Below are 14,548 nucleotides of genomic sequence, written 5' to 3'. Positions count from 1 at the left end.
ATCTCACATGGTGTCCAACATTCTTGCACTTGAAGCAAATAATGTTGGCCGAATTCTTGACTTGATCTCGTCCCTTCTTCTTGTTCTTGGACTTCTTCTTGTTGGAGATGAAATAAAGTCCAATTTTTTCTTGAGGGTCCTTTTGCACACTCAAGATATTATCACAATATTTTTCCAAGTCTTTCTTCAAACTGGTGACTTGGGCCTTGAGCTCTTTATTTTCCTCTACAAGGTTAGTATTAACAAAAGAACTAGAGGAAGTAGAAACTTCATTGTTAGAGCAACAAGTCATGGTGAGCAATTCATCACAAGATGTACCAATATCATGTAGAGAGGGATTGCAAGGACTATCACATGGCAATAAGGCATTTCGAGTAGAAGATGTGCTAATATCCACATGAGACTCACACGATTTTACCTTGGTCCACATAGCCTCATGAGCTAACTTTAGCCCATCATGAGAGATTATAAGATCCTCATGAGTGCCCGAGAGCTTTTCATAACTTTCTTCCAATTTCCCATAGTTGCTAGTTCGCAAATCAAGTTGAGTCCTTAGGTCAACATTTTATTTTAATATCGATGCTTCACACAAGATAGAGTTAGTAGCACAAGCATCATTATCAATATGAGAGGAGCATGTAGAAGCTAGAGACTCCGCATGAGTAGCTTGAAGTTCCTCATGAGACTTAGAGAGTTTGATGAGCTCTCCTTTGACCTTCTTGTAGTCAAGGTCAAGGGGCTCAAAATCCTCTTTAAGTTTACAATGTGTAACTTCAATCTCTTCTTTTAAAGACCTCAAGTCACTAAGACATTGATGAGCCATAGCAAGTTCATGTTCAAGTTGTTCACTTTTTGCTTGCTCGTAAAGAAATAAGTCATTACGTTTTTGAAAGCAAGCAAGAACATCTTGGAACCTTTTATAAGTGTTATTTTTAGCTCTATGAAGAGTTTTCCCAATATCATAGAGATTTTGAGTCAAGACTTCATCATCTTCCTCATTACAACTATCATCATTGTCACTAAGAGAAGATGATACCTCGTCATTACCTCTTGCCATGAGGCACATGTGAACACAAGGGGTTGATGATGATTCTTTTGGAGAAGAGGGTTCTTCATCAACCAAGCATGCCTCATTTTTCTTGATTTCCTCTACATGGTTAGTTTCACAAATAGAACTAGAGGGAATCACGATATTTCTATCATGGCAACATGGGAGATCAAGCATATCATCACAAATGAGCTTAACACCATCGTTACAGGATATTTCTTCACTCACCATGTCATTACCTTGTGGTATGCCACATGTTGGTGAAGTGAAAGATGTTGGGGTATGCAAGTAATCGGAGGTGGAAGCAATAGAGAGCTCTTCATGATTTAAAAATGTGGAGAACTCCTCCATTAACTCCCCAAAAAGAATATTGTCTTCATGAAGATCGGACCCACCATATATATCTTCAATTTTGGTCCAAGCATCATGAGCCAACGAACAAGACGAGATTGACTTGAACACCTCGAAGGTTATAGCTTGGTGAATGAAACTTAAAGCTTCACAATCAAGATGCATATCATCAAGTGACGAAGATTGTCCATCCTTTAGATTTGAATTCCCTACAACCACAATCCGCAAAGCATTTGGACCCATGGCCCGAAAGTGACAAAGCATGCGTAATCTCCACATAATGTAATTTGTGCCATCAAAACAAAATGTGTCATCGTGCACTAGTTCACTAGTCGACATCGTTACTCTCTAGGCGGTTAAGCCTAATAAGGAGAGACCTAACTCTGATACCAATTGAAAGGACCACGATGTCGCCTAGAGGGGGGTGAATAGGCGTTTTAAAATCTTTTACGGATTTGGCTATATCCTAATGCGGAAATAAACTAAGCGAATACTTTTCAAGCACAAATCCTAAATATACTAGGCTCACTAAGTGCACCAACAACTTAGCATAAACAAGATGAGAACAACAGGATATGAGTAAGCACAAGTAAGTCACACAAACTTACTCAGTGTATATCACGAGGTATGGAAATGAATAATACACACAACCACAAGTAAGCAATACAAGCTTACACAAATTGTATCACAATATATGGAATTTAATGATACAAGCAAACTCAAGTAAGTTACACAAACTTACTTGAGCAATATCATAATATATGGAAGTTTATAACACAAGTTAGCAATTCACACTAATCACAATGTATATCAATAGTAGCAAGTATGAATTGCGGAATATGAAGTGTAGGCCTAAATAATCTCTACAAGGAAATGGCCAACACAATATAATCAACCACCACAATATAATGAGGACAACAAGATATAGTGAATGCACGATCAAATGACCAAAGTCAACCACAAGTAAGGAGTTAGGGTTAGGGATAACCAAAGTCACGGAGACGAGGATGTATCCCGATGTTCACTTCCTTGGAGGGAAGCTAGTCACCGTTAGAGAGGTGTATGTTACCACAAAGGCACACCAACGCCACAAAGGCTCACCCTATTCTCCTTGAGATATCACCATGAAGGCAATTCTCAACCACTAGTGGTAGACCTTGAGGCGGCCTCCAAACCTTCACAAACTTTCCGGGGGACAAATCACAAGTTGATTCCTCACCGGAGCACTCCTACCGCCTAGGAGTCTCCAACCTCCAAGAGTAACAAGATCAAGGGGGAAATGCTCAAGACTTGCTCAAATCACGAATTGCTTTGGTCACAAGAGGGAGAGGGAGAGGATCTATCTTTTGATTGGAACAACTCTCAAGAACACTCACTAATCTCTCCGGGATCTAAGATTTGGTGTAGGACAAATGAGAGGGAGCCACTTGTGTTCTTGGGACGATTTGGGATGAAGTGCTCAACCCTCCCCCGGAGTGGGAGAGGGATATTTATACCCCCAAAGAAAATAGAGCCGTTTCCCGCAGTTGTTGACCTGCCCGGATGATCTGGACGCATACCCGGATGATCCGGGCAATGCCCGGATGATCCGGGAAGGTCAATATACAATGTGGTGAAGTAGATACCCGGATGTCCGGGGACATAGCCGGATGATCCGGGCAATTCTCGCATGATCCGGGTGGGTAGCCGGATGATCCGGCTAGCGGAATAAGCTTCTGTGATGAATTTTACGAATAACCCGGATGATCCGGGCAGGAACCCGGATGATCCGGGCAAAGCCCGGATGATATGGGAGAGGACCCGGATGATCCGGCCAAACCAAACTGCTGCAGCCTATAAACTGAAACAGGCACAACTTTTACATCCGGACTCCGATTTTGATGATCTTGGGCTCGTTTTGAAGCTATGAAAAAAGCCCAGGTCCTCACATAGAGAACCACCCAAGATGAACCAAAATGGAGGATGCAAAATATGCAAAGGTTTTATCATGTATTTGGGTAACCTATTTGGCTTTAGATTTTCTTTGGTATATAGGATATGAGTGGAATTGTGTAGAGAAGATGTTGACTTGAGCAAATCTATCATGAATCCCTTTGATCCCCTCTTAATAGTGCGGGATCCCTATAACTCAAGAATCATAAAAGGTCTACACTACATAGCTATCAAGAATCCATTCTTGAGTGTATGTGTTCCTTCGGTGTTCATCACTCCACAACACTAACGTCGAAGGAACTAATACCTTTGACTCGAGCCTTTCACTTGAGCTTGAAGTTGAAGTTTCTTCTTGGATCAAGTTGAATGGCAAGACATTGGTGAAGTCTTCAAGTATCTCCCCCATACACAATGTGGGAAGCTTTGCTTTGTATTTATCTTCATGTGTCCATCATGTGATCATCCACAAGCTTCAAGCATGTAATCCTTCGGGATAGTTATCTTGAACTTGCCCTTGTCAACCATGATCATCAACACTTGATGTCATCCTCTCATAGACACTTGAAATCTCTCTCTCGATGCGAGCCCATGAGAATCTCCTCTCAAAAACATAGGCAACACATAGTATGGGTTAGTACACAAAGCGCAATTGACAAATTCTTACCATACCACAAGATCTCACGTGGCACATGATTTGTGCTTGTGTGTTGACCATCTTTGAATTCAATCTTCAATCTTCATCTTGGTCAACCTTAATCTTTGCTCCATGATTAATCTTGATGCACAACTACATGTATATGGCATTCATTCCGAATCCATGCAATATCCTTCTTGCATCACCCATGGAACAAACCTTCCTATATAACTTGATGTCATTGTTTCTTCATAGGAATTGTCATTCATTATCAAATCTCAATGCATATATAGATGTTGATGGATTTCAGCCACCAATTCATCCAATATTCTTCATGCATTGCAAATGGAACTTTCCTTCAAATGTATATCTCAGTGCAAGCATTAGTCCATTAGGATTGTCATTTAATTACCAAAACCACACATGGGGACTACATGTACTTTCATTAGGAACATAAATAAACTTGGTGGTTTTTGTAGGGGGTTTTGGAGTGTTTTTTATGGGAGAAAACACTGAACCTAAGTTGGTAAGTATATCCTCAAGTTTACCAATTCTAGCAGAATCAAGATCTATTTTTTCTTTAACTATAGGTTCTTTCTCTTTAAGCTTTTTCAAAGTGACTCCAAACCTAGATTCATATTGAGTGATAAGATTATGAATCTTTTTATCCAAATTTTCAACCAACTCAACAGTGGCAATTTTATTTTCAATAATATCAAGTCGTTGCATAACATGTTCTAAGCTTAAAACAGTTCCATTGACCAAAAGAGGTGGTGAGCCAAACAAATCTAACATAGCATTACAAGCATCAAACGTATGGCTACTCAAGAAATCACCTCCGGAGACAGTATCAAGAACACATCTCTTCCAAGGAGTGATGCCTACATAAAAATTGCGGAGAAGAACAGAAGTGAAAAGCTTCCTAGTAGATCTATTTTGAGCATTGCAAATTCTATGCCAAGCATCTTTTAAATTTTCTCCCTCCCTTTGTTTAAAATTGAGGATTTCATGTTCGGGAGTAATAACAAGGATAGGAAGAATAGCCATAATGAGAGGGAGAAATACACGGACAACGGAAAAAGGCAAGCGAAAAGAGAGGAGGAGATTGGGAAAGAGAGGGAGAATAAAACGGCAAGGGTGAAGTGGGGGAGAGGAAAACGAGAGGCAAATAATGTAAATGCGAGGGAGATGGGTTTGTGATGGGTACTTGGTATGTCTTGACATGAGAGAAGACCTCCCCGGCAATGGCGCCAGAAATCCTTCTTGCTACGTCTTGAGCTAGCGTTGGTTTTCCATGAAGAGGAGAGGGTGATGCAGCAAAGTGTAGCGTAAGTATTTCCCTCAGTTTTGAGAACCAAGGTATCAATCCAGTAGGAGGCTCATCAAAAGTCCCACGCACCTACACAAACAAACTGAGAACTCGCAACCAACGCAATAAAGGGGTTGTCAATCCCTTCACGGTCACTTACGAAAGTGAGATCTGATAGAGATAGTATGATAAGATAAATATATTTTTGGTATTTTATAATATAGATGCAGAAAATAAAGATGCAAATAAAAGTAAATTGAAAGCAAATACGATAAGAGATAGACCCGGGGGCCATAGGTTTCACTAGAGGCTTCTCTCGAGATAGCATAAGTATTACGGTGGGTGAACAAATTACTGTCGAGCAATTGATAGAAAAGCGAATAATTATGACGTTATCTAGGCATGATCATGTATATAGGCATCACGTCCATAACAAGTAGACCGACTCCTGCCTGCATCTACTACTATTACTCCACACATCGACCGACTCCTGCCTGCATCTACTACTATTACTCCACACATCGACCGACTCCTGCCTGCATCTAGAGTATTAAGTTCATAAGAACACAGTAACACCTTAAGCAAGATGACATGATGTAGAGGGATAAACACATGCAATATGATATAAACCCCATCTTGTTATCCTCGATGGCAACAATACAATACGTGTCTTGCAACCCTTTCTGTCACTGGGTAAGATCACCGCAAGATTGAACCCAAAGCTAAACACTTCTCCCATGGCAAGAAAGATCAATCTAATAGGCCAAACCAAACTGATAATTCGAAGAGACTTGCAAAGATAACTCAATCATACATAAAAGAATTCAGAGAAGATTCCAATATTATTCATAGATAAACTTGATCATAAACCCACAATTCATCAGATCTCGACAAACACACCGCAAAAAGAGATTACATCGAATAGATCTCCACAAGAGAGGGGGAGAACATTGTATTGAGATCCAAAAAGAGAGAAGAAGCCATCTAGCTAATAACTATGGACCCGTAGGTCTGTGGTAAACTACTCACAACTCATCGAAGAGGCTATGGTGTTGATGTAGAAGCCCTCCGTGATCGATTCCCCCTCCGGCAGAGTGCCGGCGAAGGCTCCAAGAAGGGATCTCGCGGATACAGAAGGTTACGGCGGTGGAAATTGTGTTTCGTGGTGCTCCTGGATGTTTTCAGGGTCCGTGGATATTTATAGGATGAAGAAGTACGTCGGTGGACGCCCGAGGGGCCCACGAGACAGGGGGCGCGCCCTACAGGGGGGGCCCTCCTATCTCGTGCGGCCCTCGGAGCTTTCTTGACTTGCACTCCAGGCTCTCCGGATCAGATTTGTTCCAAAAATAACGCTCCCGAAGGTTTCATTCCATTTGGACTCCGTTTGATATTCCTTTTCTTCGAAATACTGAAATAGGCAAAAAAAACAGCAATATGGGCTGGGCCTCCGGTTAGTTGGTTAGTCCCAAAAATGATATAAATGTGTAGAATAAAGCCCATAAACATCCAAAATGGGTAATATAATAGCATGGAACAATCAAAAATTATAGATACGTTGGAGACGTATTCAGGGAGATCCACGTCTGTGCTACGGGTCGATCAAGGCAAACCAGACTACCAGAGAATATCAACCATGGACTAGTAGTGCTAAGGAAGAAATGAGATAAAAGGATAAAAAAACGGGGGTGCCGTGACCCGGAACCGGATTGGAATACACGCTTGGTTCCTGCTTTCGAGTCGACCTTGCCTTGATCTGCCTTTCTTCCCGAGCCACAAGTCGCCACCTCCGCTGTGGTTGAACCGCCTGTCGCCTCAGCCCAGCAAACATGTTGTCGCGACCCGAAAAACAGAAGCAACCCAGAAACTGATATGATCAATGACTCGGATTGGTCAAATCGCCAAGTTAATTCGCCGCCCGCCTTGACTATAGCGGGAGACCCATCGGCCATGCAAGGCCGCCCGCACATCTCTGCCTCGACGGTCTTGCCTCCGCGGCCCCAAGCTGCCCGCACTGCAGCGTCGTCGCTCCTTGTCGGATCATCTGTGAGCCGCTTGGCCACGACCGCGTTTCAACTCCGCCGTGACTCTGCCACACGCCCAATCGCGTCCGCATTGATGAACTACCTCAAATCACCTTCAAATCAAGCCACCGTTCGCCTTCACCGCGGGATCACCGGCATGCCTCCGTTGACCGGCCTTGAGCCGCCGTCTTATGTGCCCGGCCAACCTCGCCATTACTCCGAGCTGCCACAACTCCACGGTGCTTGTCTCGGTTCGCTGTGCCTGCAAGCCGCCTTATGCGCGTCGGGTTATCACTGTTTCCAGTAGAAACACGAACCGCACGATGTACTAAACCGCCACGGAGCCTCCATCTCATGTTGTTGGTCGCTTCCCACCTGAGGGACACCCGCGCCAGGCCTCGCCTTGTTCTGCCTCGTCAAATCGCCCGCGCGTCCAGCTGCATGTGACTTGTCATTCACCTTTGCTGCCTGAGCCGCCCGCACATCTCCCGCCGGGTTGGCTTCCGGTTCACCGCGTCAGTGTCGCCCCTACTATTGGCTTTTGTGTCAAAATCGCTACTGCTCATCGCCGTCAAAACCGCCGCTATTTTGGGCCGCCTCGAGAGGCCTTGCCGTCCGCCACAAACCAGCATGCCGCCATCAGCCGCTGGGTCAAGTCTCTGCTCCGAGCTACCTCACCTCGGGTCGCCCGTGCCTCCTTCGCTGTGGTCAGCTTGGAGCCAGCCCTCCACCGATGCGCTCACCGCGAGCCGCCCGCTCCGAGTCGTTGCCTCCTCGGGATTGTCAAGCCACCCCCGCCTCTACAGCCAGGGGCCTCACCTCCAAACCGAGCTCCTCCTCTAACCGCAGCTCCGAGCCGGCCTGCCGCCTCCACCACGTCGTTGAGTTACCAGATTTGCCTCCGCATCCGAGTGCCTCCTCAACCCACCGCGGTTCCACCGTGGCCGAGGCTATCATAGTGGAAGCATCTGCTTTCGCCTTCTAAGCCGCCCAATTTCACGGCCAAATCGTCACACTGTGACCCGCCTTGCTCTAAGTCACTGTGGCTGAAAGGCCTCGCCTCATCGCCTCCCTCAAAGCGCCGCCCACAAGCCGGTCTTGCAAGCCGCCCGTCTTAACTGCGTCGGGGGAGAGCCGCTGGCCGCCTCTGCTGTTAAGACGCCGCCTAGGACCTGAGTGGCTCTACCTCCGTCTACTCCTTACGCGTTCCCGCAGGGTCACCCGCCTTGCCTGCTCCGGCTCCGGCGCGTCTGCACCTCCTTCTGCCATCCGCGCGCGCTGGGCCATCCGTCTCCTCCGCACCCACAGCCCTGGCCGCCTCCCGCGCCATCGCGCGGTTCGCCGAGCCGCCCTGCCATTCACAAGCCGCCTCCGCCTGCAGTCCCCTTCTGCATGCTTGAGTCGCCTCCACCGCTGGCATCCGTTGTGGTTCGCTCTGAGCCGCCGCCGTGGTGGATTACCTCGTGTCATCTCTGCGTCAGACCTCGTCATGCTCTGGTGTGGTCTCACTCCTATTGTAAGTTGACCCTGGCCCGGCCGTGAGCAGTTACTTCCGCTATACGGCCTCAAGCCGGCCCGTCTGCACTGTGTTAAGCCGACTCGTAGGCTGCGGGTGACCCGCTCGCGCCCGCGTTTGAGCCGCTGCGCCCTGGCAGTCATTGTCACATCTAAGCCACCCTTGTCGGGCGCGCAACCCTGAGCCGGTTGCCGCGATAGTTTCCCTTTGCCAGTGCGGCACCGAGTCGCTGAGCCGCTGGATCTGTTCGGTCAAGCCATCTCCTCCCTGATGCGTGCAGGCCATATACCAATGTTACAAAGGACGGCAGCTTCCTCGGTGCACGTAGCTGCAACCAGAAAAAAATATGTTTGATTGTGTCAATCAACTAAGAAAGGGCATCCTGGAGACCTATATTTGTGGCTCAATCACCATCGAAATTGTTGGAGGTGATCCCGGATGCTATATACGACTCATCAATCGTCCGGGTTAATCAGGTGATATCCAAGTTTGTTTTATTAGCACATATTGTTTTTGCCAAAGAACAATTTATCTTTGTCTTGGTTTGCAATATTGTTTATGTAGGACAATTGTCCATTTAAAGAGCGATGGTCACATCATGGATGTATAGCTCGCGTCACCATGCGTTAGCATCTGACCGTGTCGTGGTACTCGAAGAATATATGTGCAAACCGCCATTTTACGGCCCAATTTATATCAACATGACACGGTGGACTCGACCATCCACGTGGTCTACCGCGCTTGTGATAGACTCGCCCGTCCGCACTGGCTTACAACGCCACGGCCGGTTCATATATCCTCTCTTGTGGCCAATTCGGCCGTGCTTGATTTCAGCTTCACCATGGTGATCATCAATTTCGTGGTGGATAATCACTGGCCTAACATATCAGGTGAAATCCATCCAGTATATTTTATATTACATATTATTTTCTTTAAAAGAGCAATTACTTTGGCTTGCAAGTTCTCCCATACAGGACTCAAACCAGTCTATATTACGGTCAACTATGGAGAATCTCAAGTCAACTCATTGAGTCGTCTTAAAGACTCGAGGGCTACATGGACATGGCTCAGTAAATGTTGCCAGCTTAAAGACCATCAGAAAAAATTCCAGCTCGAAGAATTTATCTCTCACAAAGCTTGAGGTCTCAGAAAAAAATTAAAGGGACCAAAGAGAGTCTGTTGCAAAGCACAACTCAAACATAGGTACCCCGCTTCAATGACCATTGGGGGCTGATCATATTCGAATCTAGCTTAACCCCTTTGGCACAGGTTCCTAATCGTATTCGAATCATAGTTGTTCAAACCTCTTGATCATTTGGGGGCTGGATCGTATTCGAATCATAGCTTAACCCCTTTTGGTCTGACCCTGGTCGTATTTGAATCAGATTCGTTAAATATTTAGACCACTGGGGGCTGATCATATTCGAATCTAGCTTAACTCCTTTAGCACGGCTTCCTGATCGCATTCGAATCATAGCTGTTCAAACAACTTGATCATTTGGGGGCTAGATCGTATTCGAATCATAGCTTAACCCCTTTTGGTCCCACTCTAATTGTATTCGAATCAGAGTCGTTAAAAAAGCTTCAAGGTCACTTGGGGGCTTCCTATTCAAACATAGGTGTCATTCACCAAAGAGAACATAGCTGTCGGTACCCACTTGATCGGCGCAATGCCAAAAGCCACTTGGGGGCTTCCTGTTCAAACATAGGTGTCATTCACCAAAGAGAACATAGCCATTAACCCTTTTGGTCTGGCTTACTGATCGTATTCGAATCAGAAGCCTCGTGTTTTCTCTCTTTTTGATTTAAGTTTTTCGAAACAGACTTTTGGGTTTCTCTTGATACTTTTTGCTTACATCTAAAAGCATATATGTGGTTTGAATTAACCCAGCTTGACTTTGGATGATAAGTCATCAGCATATGACAATCATAAACATTTCGAAGTTTTGGCTTCTAAAGATTGGGTTATCACCCTTACTGCACAGGTATCATAAGCCGGCAGTACGATTCAATATCACAGATTATATTATTCAAATCTTTAATAGCCAACATGGCTGGATTTTTTATGGTTATCAATAACCAAATATTATGATGGAGGTCTTCAAAGTCGCTTCATCGCAATGGTTATTATTTTATTAATGGGCATGATTTATTTTTACAATGGAGGGAATAGTCCCGAGTCGCTGCAGGCTTACGACCCGGCACTTCGGGGCTACATTATTCAAAATTGAGATTACTTCAAATATGCAAGTCCCATGTCACTGCCAGCATGCACCATGGCACTTGGGGGCTAATGTAAAGTCATTTTTTAATCAACTTATTGAATACCCGACTCATCCCATTGTAATGAGCCAGCCCTTGGGGGCTACCAATTGCTCATGTTAAAAATTCAAGGTACGCAAGCCTTAGTCCATTATATTGAAAGAACCACTACTCAGTTGGTAGAGTACAAAGCTCTTAACCTTACGGACGTGGGTTAAAGCCCCATGGTGGAGATTACATCATATAATGTTATTATCAATGAATTATATACAAAGTCCCAGCTCGGTATTATCTTACTGAGCCAGCCCTTGGGGGCTACACGTTGCTGCTCAAGTCTACATGATCATATTTACAAAGTCTCTGATCATTATTTCATAATGATCCGGCACTTGGGGGCTACAAGTGATATGAATATAATGGAGGTACATTTTCAAGTTTGATGCTATCAATATTTACAAACCGGATATTTTGGCAATGATAAACCGGCAAGTTCTTCATCTTCAAGCTGGCTGAAAATCAGATGAGTATTTCATGACCAATATTTTTTCTATAAGAAACCAATGTCAGCAAATTGATTATGAAGCTAGCCTATTGACCTGGATTTTCTACAAGAAGGAAAATACCAAGGAGTTAAGGATGATCAGGTGCTGACTTTCAAGAGTTCTTAACCCGGAGCATAATCTATCAGAATTGTTCTTGTGTTTGTTTCCCCGTGATCAGTTTAACATGGATGAATCCAAATTAAACTAGGGGCTAATGTCGGGGATATACCCCACGGTGTGACCCGGCCGGAGATATGACCCGGCTGGGACTTGATGTTTCATTGGTGACCCGGCAGGTTGTAAGCCGGCGGACACAGTCAAGTATTGTAAGCCAGCGGACACAGTCAAGCATTGTAAGCCGGCGGACACAGTCAAGCATTGTAAGTCGGTGGACACAGTCAAGCATTGTAAGCCAGCGGACACAGTCAAGCATTGTAAGCCGGCGGACACAGTCAAGCATTGTAAGCTGGTAGACACAATCAAGCATTGTAAGCCGGCAGACACAGTTAAGCATTGTAAGCCGGCAGATAGTTAAGCCAGACAGTTAAGCCGGCAGACAGTTAAGCCAGATAGTTAAGCTAGATGGTAAGCCATATGGTAAGCCAGTGTAGGACCTTGAAGTATGTCTAGAGGGGGGGTGATTAGACTACTTGACCAATTAAAAACTTAACCTTTTCCCAATTTTAGAGTTTGGCAGATTTTAACAATCTTTGGACAAGTCAAGCAATCATCACACAAATCAAGCAAGCATGCAAATAGTATATAGGCAGCGGAAATTAAAGCATGCAACTTGCAAGAAAGTAAAGGGAAGGGTTTGGAGGATTCAAACGCAGTTGGAGACACAGATGTTTTTGGCGTGGTTCCTATAGGTGGTGCTATCGTACATCCACGTTGATGGAGACTTCAACCCACTAAGGGTAACGGTTGCGTGAGTGCACGGAGGGCTCCACCCAAGAAGGGTCCACGAAGAAGCAACCTTGTCTATCCCACCATGGCCGTCGCCCACGAAGGACTTGCCTCACTAGCGGTAGATCTTCATGAAGTAGGTGATCTCCTTGCCCTTACAAACTCCTTGGTTCAACTCCACAATCTTTGTCGGAGGCTCCCAAGTGACACCTAGCCAATCTAGGAGACACCACTCTCCAAGAAGTAACAAATGGTGTGTTGATGATGAACTCCTTGCTCTTGTGCTTCAAATGATAACCTCCCCAACACTCAACTCTCTCTCATAGGATTTGGATCTGGTGGAAAGAAGATTTGAGTGGAAAGCAACTTGGGGAAGGCTAGAGATCAAGATTCATATGGTAGGAATGGAATATCTTGGCCTCAACACATGAGTAGGTGGTTCTCTCTCAGAACTAATAAGTTGGAAGTGTAGGTTTGTTCTGAACGCTCACTCCACGAATGAAGAGGAGGTGGAGGGGTATATATAGCCTCCACACAAAATCTAACCGTTACACACAATTTACCAATCTCGGTGGGACCGAATCAACAAACTCGGTCAGACCGATTTAGTAAACCTAGTGACCGTTAGGATTTTCGGTGGGACCAAAATGCAACTCGGTAGGACCGATATGGTTAGGGCTAGGGCATAACGTAATCTCGGTGAGGCCTATTACACAAACTCGGTGAGACCAATTTTGGTAATTAGATAACCAGAGAGTTGGTCAGGTAAACTCGATGGGACCGATTTGCTCTTTTCGGTGAGACCGAAATGTTATAAAAGGGAAACAGAGAGTTTATATTGCAGTCTCGGTGGGACCGATCGCTCACTTCAGTTAGACTGAAACGTTACGAAGGGAAACAGAGAGATTACAATCCCATCTCGGTGAGACCGAGATCCCTATCGGTGAGACCGATTTGCCTAGGGTTTGTGGCAGTGGCTATGACATTTGAACTCGGTGGCCCGGATAGAAAGAATCGGTGTGACCGATTTTGGCTTTAGGTTTAGGTCATATGAGGATGTGAGAAAGTAGTTGAGGGTTTTGGAGCATATCGCTAAGGACATGAAGCAAGAGGCTCATTAAGCAACACCTCATCCCTCCTTGATAGTATTGGCTTTTCCTATAGACTCAATGTGATCTTGGATCACTGAAATATAAAATGTAGAGTCTTGAGCTTCTGAGCTTGAGCCAATCCTTTGTCCTTGATATTTTGAGGGATCCACTTTCATCATCCATGCCATGCCATTCATTGAGCTTTCCTGAAATATATGTCTTGGAATAGCATTAGCTCAATGAGCTATATGTTGTTATGAATTACCAAAACCACCTAGGGATAGTTGCACTTTCAATCTCCCCCTTTTTGGTAATTGATGACAACATATAGATCAAAGCTTCGACAATAAATTTTAAGATTGAAAAACATCGTCGCTTTGAGAAGTATGTGATAAGCAAGAGCTCCCCCTAAATTTGTGCATAGTTTAAGATTTGCTTTGTTCTGCAAATGCACAAGGAATTAGGCTCATGGGTTACTCTTCCATGTCACATACATCTTGGTGGAGCGCTCAAAATAATAAAGATTGAATACATGCACTCATCACCAAGCAAAGTGAATGATCATATAAGGATAGGTAAGATAATGACATATAATCAAGCATAAGTGTAGCTTATGATCAAACACATGATCATCAATGTCTCACAAGTAATGCATTGTATCTCAAGCAATCAAAAAGCAAACAAGTTCAACCAAGAAGACAAGAGAGAACAAAAAACAGCAAATCTCTCTCTCGAAGCCAATGATCTATACATTTTTCTCCCCCTTTGGCAACAAGTTACCAAAAAGTTCATAGAAAATGCATAGGACTATATCGTCTCTCAGGCTTGGTCTTTAGTTGGTGGTGGAGTACGGATAACTCCAAGAATGAAGGCTTCAGTTGATGTAGACGGAGCTAGAGGAGTTGGTGTAGCTGGTTGCCCTGGAACTATAGTAGT

Source organism: Triticum aestivum, chromosome 2B, assembly GCF_018294505.1.
Source record: "Triticum aestivum cultivar Chinese Spring chromosome 2B, IWGSC CS RefSeq v2.1, whole genome shotgun sequence".
Taxonomy (NCBI): Eukaryota; Viridiplantae; Streptophyta; class Magnoliopsida; order Poales; family Poaceae; genus Triticum; species Triticum aestivum.
The sequence above is the reverse complement of the archived record's forward strand: the minus strand, read 5'-3'. Positions refer to the sequence as shown.